Source organism: Mustela lutreola, chromosome 6, assembly GCF_030435805.1.
Source record: "Mustela lutreola isolate mMusLut2 chromosome 6, mMusLut2.pri, whole genome shotgun sequence".
Classification (NCBI taxonomy): domain Eukaryota; kingdom Metazoa; phylum Chordata; class Mammalia; order Carnivora; family Mustelidae; genus Mustela; species Mustela lutreola.
This window is the reverse complement of record NC_081295.1, coordinates 156,622,538-156,630,076: the sequence shown is the minus strand read 5'-3', so window position 1 is coordinate 156,630,076 and position 7,539 is coordinate 156,622,538.

Genomic DNA, 7,539 nt, shown 5'->3' with positions numbered 1-7,539 from the left:
AAGCCCTAATGTCTCCCTCCCCACCATAAACTGGAGGCGGCTGAGGTAGAAGGGAATGTAAATGACAGCAGGATCATAACACCCCATCAAGAATCTCCCAACTATCTTGATGTTAGTGCCTGACCTAAAGACGACATTGATCAAGCCATAAGGGCAATGCCTCCCCCCAGCACCTTGTAGGTCCTCTTTAGCATAGGAAACTCCGTGAAACCTCCCTTCCTCTCACCTTCCCCCAACAGCAGGGTACAGAACCTGCCATCCCTCACAACCCGGGGCAGCAGCTCTTCTTGCCAATGGGTCCTGTCCCCGTGCTTTTAATAAACCACCATTTTGCACCAAAGAGGTCTCAAGAATTCTTTCTTGGTCATCGGCTCCAGACCTCAGCCCACCGAACCTCACCTAGGTTCTAGAATTTCATCACTTACATGTTGCCCTGGAAACCAGAAGTCTCTACTGTATGCTATGGAGTTTCAGTGCTATGAGAACAGAACTTCTCCTGAGTTTTCCCTCAGAAATCTCTGTTGCTGTGAAAGACGTGTGCTGAGTGAAGATACTTCCACATGTGACATCTTGATATGACTTCTAATACTTATTCTTTGATGGGAAGAGATGAAACAAAACCAAAAAGATTTCTTACGCTGACTACTGTTTTTAACCTGCGTGTGAGAGTGAGATACTGAGAGAGAAGTTATGCTTTATTGGGGAGCAAGAATACCCTGTCCCCTTGACGATCCTTCTAACTGGACTAAGAATCAAACTGACATGAGAAAGATTAACAGGAGAAAATCAAATTTAACAGCATATGTGGGGAAATCCACGCAGACATGGAAACTGCACAGTCGAGCAAAATGAAGTACAAATGTCCTCCTAAACTAAGGAGAAGAGGGTAGAGGAATGCAGTTCTCAGCAAGAATGAGAGAGAGTAACTATTTGGTAAACAAATGTTTCCTGGGCCACCCGGAAACAACAGGACACAGAGAAGACTTCGCTCAAACCAGCCTTGCTAGGTTCTTCCCTGTCCACTGTCCCCAGTCATACCTTAACATAGTTACCCCAGGTGACAACTCCCTTCCCGGAGCAGGACCTGCATCTAAATTCTTTTTAGGCAGTTGTGGGGGAGGTACAGAGCTTCTCCAGTGTCTCCTGGGTCTGGTTTTTATTTTTATTTTTTTTTTTTAAAGATTTTATTTATTTATTTGACAGAGAGAAATCACAAGTAGATGGAGAGGCAGGCAGAGAGAGAGAGAGAGAGAGGGAAGCAGGCTCTCTGCTGAGCAGAGAGCCCGATGCGGGACTTGATCCCAGGACCCTGAGATCATGACCTGAGCCGAAGGCAGGGGCTTAACCCACTGAGCCACCCAGGCGCCCCATGGTTTTTAATTCAAAATGGTCTTCATGCCAAAGTGGCCTATCTTGGGGCCCTAGAACTTAAAGGTCTCCTCCTCTTTACAATAGTTGTGTGGTTTTTTCCCAATGTCAAAGGTTGACGTTTGATAAAGTGTGCAGAACTGAAGACCTTCCCATAGTTATTTTATTTGTTCAGCTTTTCTCCAGCAAGAACTATATTATAGGCTGAATAAGCTGTACAAATTGGTTTGAAAGAGTTCGCCTATTCACTCCTGTTAGACAAGATGTGAACTGAGACTAAAAGTGTTCTTATATTTACTGAATTTATATGGTTTCTCCCCAGTAGTTCTGATAAAGTAAGGGAGCGACCAGGAGACACGGAGTGACAAGCTTGCGAATCTTTATTGTTCTCCCCTTACCCGGACGTTAACCCCTATTTATATCCCCTCTCCTCCAATCAGCAGGCTGTGCACGTGAAAGGGAGCGTGATCAACACTTAGCATGATGGAAAGCACGCAGTGTCCACGGGCTTCCTGTTCTGGGCATAGCCAATCATCTTTCAGGTGGTGCGCAGGTCCTCTGCCTGGCCGCAGGCGCAAGCGCCATGTTGTCTGCTATGTACACAGCTGCCCCGACAAGGGAGAAAGGAGGGAGAGGGAGAGATGGGCAGAGAGAGGGGCAGGGCAAGGCGGAGATGCTGAGGGACAGAGAAAGGCAGAGAAGATCCCTGTCAAAAACTGTACCCATAGCCCCTGAATATAACTGAATTCTACCTTGCACAGGAAGGGAATTACTTCAAGGAAATGCCTTTTCCCATTCAGTGCATTTTTTTTTTTCTCCATATAGAGCATTTTTAAGACCTCATCCCATGGGCATTATTTGACATTGGCTCAAGACAGCATGCAGAGTAAAGGATTTGCCACATTCAATACATGTATGAGACCTCTGTTCTTTCGGCTTCTCTGATAACTAGGGGTTACAAATTCTTTAATTTTTCTTGAATAAGATTGGAATGATGACGCAAGTCTTTCCCAGAATTGTTACATCAGTACATTTTCCCTCTAGTAAAAATAATCTGATGTTTTACTGGCTTTGAATTCTTCTCATATATACTATAATTTATGAGTTGTTATCAGTTGAATTGATGAGAGTTACTCTCTGCTGTTCAGTGACTACTGTCTTAGCTTTTGCTGAACCTATTACATTCATGATTTGGCTGCACAGTGGGGTTTTTTGGTAAGTAGTATTTTTCATGAAGCCCCTTTCTTCAGAAAGGCATTTCTAGTGAGTATTCCTATGCAATTTCTCCTAAGCTTTGCTACTCTCACCCACACAAGATTCTTCATACAAAGGGTGCTGAGGAAGGTTTTCAAAGTGTCCCTCTGCTTGGATGGGGTCTGGTACTGCTCATTCTGTAATGCTCTGCTCTGAAATCATGGACTTTGTCTAAGTCCTCATCCCTGAGTCTAAAGGAAACAAAAAGACAAAAATCAGCTTTTCTCTATGTTCATGCTTCTAGTGCTTACTCTTTCCAATAATGAGAATAGAGCGGTAAATAAAAGAAACAAATCCCTCCTCTCATGAAGCTTGCATTCTACTGACAGGATGGATGATAAAAACGTAAAAAAGTCAAGTAGAATGTATATGCCATAGGTAAAAATAAAGCAGGACGGGAGGTAGAGAATGCATTTTAAATAGGGTGACAAGAAACAGCCTCATCGAGAAGATGGCACAGGAGGTGAGAAAGGGAGCCACATGGATCCGGGCAGAGGAAAGAGCACATGTGAAAGGCCTGTGGCCAGAGAGGCCTGGAGGGTTTATGTACAACCAGAAGGCCAGAGTGGACAAAAGAACAAGCATGACAAGGAGAGAAACAGGAGGCGAGAGTTAAGAGGTCAGAAAGAGCCAGATGAGAAGCCACCAAACAGTTCTAAGCAGGGGTGACAGGGTTTAACAAATATTGGAAAAGGATCCCTCTTGGTTCTGTGTTGAAGACAGACTGGGAAATAGTTTGGCTCCAGAACCATTCTGAAGTAGGGCCAACAGGATTTGCTGTTGGGTTGGATATAAGCTGTGTTTTTAAGTTTGGTTGCCAGATTTTCATTGCTAAGAGTCCTTTAAGACTATCAAGTTATAAGATGGAAGATGCCTATCAGAGAAGACGGAAAGTGAGGAAAAATATTAGACGATGGTTCTCAAGGACTTAAGTCTTTAGCTCCCCAGACACCAGTTTTGTTTTTTAAGATTTTATTTATTTGAGAGAACAGAGTGAGGAGCAGAGGGAGAGGGGAGAGCAGACTCTGATCCCAGGACCCTGAGATCCCAGGACGCCTAGAGCTGAACCAAGAGCCTGCCACCCAACTGACTGAGCCACCCAGGCACCCAGAGATGCAAAATGTTCTGAGAAAATGAACAGGCTCTGTTACAGCAGTTCCACTCTAGGGTCTTGGAGTTAGGATAAAAGGTGAGCATCACAAGGAAGATATGTCCTGTCTCAACCCTTAAACTTAGCATGGATCCACATCCAGAGCCAGGCTACCTCAGTTCCTCTGTACTTGCCAAAACAGAATATGTAGCTCAGGTTTATTTCATCTACAAAATGATGGGTATCCAAGGAATTACTCTTAGTTTTGTTAGGTCTGATAGTAGCATTGTGGTAACACAGGAAATGGTCCCTGGTTTTTAGAAATGCATAAAGAAACAGAGAGGGATGAAATTACATGATGTTTCAATTTCATTTAAAATATCTCAGCAAAATACAACTTAACACACCAAAAACAAATAATTTATCCAATTAAAAAATGGGCAGAAGAAATAAAGAGACATTTCTCCAAAGAAGACAACCAGATGGCTGACAGACATATGAAAAGATGCTCAACATTACTCATCACCAGGGAAATGAAAATCAAATTTACAATGAGATTACCTCACACCTGTCAGAATGGCTAAAATTAACAACTCAGGGGGCATGTAGGTGGCTCAGTGAGTGAAGCATCTGCCTTGGCTCAGGTCATGATTTCAGAGTCTTGGAATCAAACCCCACATTAGGCTCCCTCCTCAGTGCAGAGCCTGCTTCTCCCTCTCCCTCTGCAGATCGCCTCCTTGTGAGCTCGTGCTCTCAAATAAATAAATAAATAAATAAATAAAAAACCTTGGGCGCCTGGGTGGCTCAGTGAGCTAAGCCTCTGCCTTAGGCTCAGGTCATGGTCTCAGGGTCCTGGCATTGAAGCCCGAGTCAGGGTCTTGCTCAGCAGGGAGCCTGCTTCCCCCTCTCTCTCTGCCTGCCTCTCCGCCTACTTGTGACCTCTGTCAAATAGATAAATAAAATCTTTTTTTTAAAAGATTTTATTTGTTTATTTGACAGACACAGATCACAGTAGACAGAGAGGCAGGCAGAGAGAGAGAGAGAGTAGGAAGCAGGCTCCCTGCTGAGCAGAAAGCCCGATGCGGGACTCAATCCCAGCACCCTGAGATCATGACCCGAGCTGAAGGCAGCGGCTTAACCCACTGAGCCACCCAGGCGCCCCGATAAATAAAATCTTAAAAAAAAAACAAACCAAACTCAGCATACAAAAGATGTTGGCAAGGATGGGGAGAAAGGGGAATGTCCTTCCACTGTTGGTGGAAATGCAAGCTGATGCAGCCATTCTGAAAAACAGTATGGAGGCTCCTCAAAAAGTTAAGTATAGAAGGGTGCCTGGGTGGCTCAGTAAGTTAAACACCTGTCTTCAGCTCTAGTCACAATCCTGGAGTCCCAGGATCTAGCTCCCTATCAGGCTCCCCCCTCAGTGGGGTGTTTGCTTCTCCCTATCCCTTCCCCACTCGTGCTCTCTCTCAATTAATAAAATCTTTTAAAAAAAAGTTAAGTATAGAACTACTCTATGATCCAGTAATCACAGTACTATTTACCTCAAATATTCACTAATTTAAGGGGATAAAGGTACCCTAATGTTTATAGCAGCATTATCTACAATAACCAAATTACAGAAGCAGCCCAAGTGTCCACGGACAGATGAATGGATAAAGCTGCGCTGTGTATATACACAATGGGATGTTACTCAGCCATTACAGAGAATGAGATCTTGCCATTTGCCACAACATGGATGGAACTGGCGGGTATTATGCTAAGTGAAATAAATCAGAGAAAGACAAATACCATAGTATTTCATTCACATGGGGAATTTAAGGAAAAAAAAAAAAACAACGAGCAAAGGGGGGAAAAGAGAGACAAATGAAGAAACAGATTCTTAACTCTAGAGAATACACTGATGATTACCAGAGGGGAGGTGGGGAGGTGGTGGGGGAAACAGGTGATGGGGATTAAGAAGGGCACTTATCATGAGCACCAGGTGTTGTATGAAACTGCGGAATCATTGTACTGCACACCTGAAACTAATACAACACTGTGGGTTAAATATACTGGAATTTAAATTAAGAAGATTTTTGAAGTCAGTAAAATAAAATAAAGATGGACAAATAAACCAAAATTGTGGCAAAATTTCAGTACTTTTTTTTAGAAGTGAACATTATGTTTTATCAGTTTAATTATTTCCTAGAGAACAAGTTTAAAGTGGATTTGACTGGTTTTATGATCTCTGAGATAAAAATTCAAAGCAATCATAGAAGGTACTGAAAGACCCTGTATCCTCACCCAAGAAGCAGACACCAAGCCTCCACTGGATGCAAGTTGCAAGAGGTTTATTGGTTACACAGGCACCTGCGGACGCATCAGCCTTTGTGGGCTGAGCGCGCTGGAATAGATTGGGGAGCAGATTATATAGGACAAGGGTTGGGGTGGCAGGAAGCGAGCTTACAGAAGCAGATGCTTGGTTACAGGGATCTGATTGGTTAACTTAAATCAAGCATTGTCAGGCACTGGGTTTAAGGCAAGGACACAATGGTTTGTTCTGGTGGGCCTTGGCTCAGCACTCTGGAAAGTCCCAGGTACACTCTATTCCTCAGTTGTTTTTTTTTTTTTTTTAAAGATTTTTATTTATTTAATTTGACAGAGAGAGATCAGAAGTAGGCAGAGAGGCAGGCAGAGAGAGAGGAGGAAGCAGGCTCCCTGCTGAGCAGAGAGCCCGATGTGGGACTTGATCCCAGGACCCTAAGATCATGACCTGAGCCAAAGGCAGCGGCTTAAACCACTGAGCCACCCAGGTGCCACCAAGCATCTGCTTCTGTAAGCTCGCTTCCTGCCACCCCAACCCTTGCCCTATATAATCTGCTCCCCAATCTATCCCAGCGCACTCAGCCCACAAAGGCTGATGTGTCCGCAGGTGCCTGTGTAACCAATAAACCTCTTGCAACTTGCATCCAGTGGAGGCTTGGTGTCTGCTTCTTGGGTGCGGATCCAGGGTCTTTCAGTACAGATTTGGAGTCTTGATTCCCCTCTAAGCCCTTTTCCTAAATCTCTCTCGAGGACTGCCTTCCTTTCCACCTCCTTCATTTCCTTTCATAGCCACACATGAAAAGCATCAGGTGTTGGGAGAGAAAAGGCAAAAGGTGATATGACGAGAAAAACATGGCTTTGATGAGATGTAAAAGTTAAACTGATCAGCAGCTGTGGCCTCCATGTCCCAAAACTCTGCACAAGGAGCCCTCAACTAGGAATTAGGGCAAAGACTATTCCTCCGCAACTTCAAAGTCCGTCCTTTTTTCTCTGTTTAAAAAGATGAAAATGCAAAACCTTCTGATTAGTTTGCAAGAACAAGTTAACACATGCGAGGAAAGCCAGAAAACCACCAGCACCATTTCTACACAAAACTGTGCATAAGAACGGGACCGAAAATCAGGTATATTAATTCAACAACCATGGTCAACAATGCACTTTCTTCGTAAAAACTATGTATCAAAATAGAATCTAGAGTCCGATCCCGCATCCCTGTAGCAAAAAGCATTAGAATAACGTAGACAACAATGAACGTCGCGGTCAGGTGTTTTGTGCCCCTCGGCGGGTGCCTCATGGGACGCTGCGTCCTCCCGCCACTCTGGCCGGCCGGGCTCCACCGCGCCCACCTGACGCGGGTGCGCGGGCTTTAGGGCAGCGGCGGCGTCGCGCCCACGTCGGGGCAGAGTCGCGCGCCTCGGCCGCCGCCTGCCTACGGGGGCCGGGAAGGGCCGGGGCGCGTCGGCCCTCAGAGCGCGCATGCTCCCGCCCTCGCGCCGCGCCCGGGCCAGCGAGCGACCACA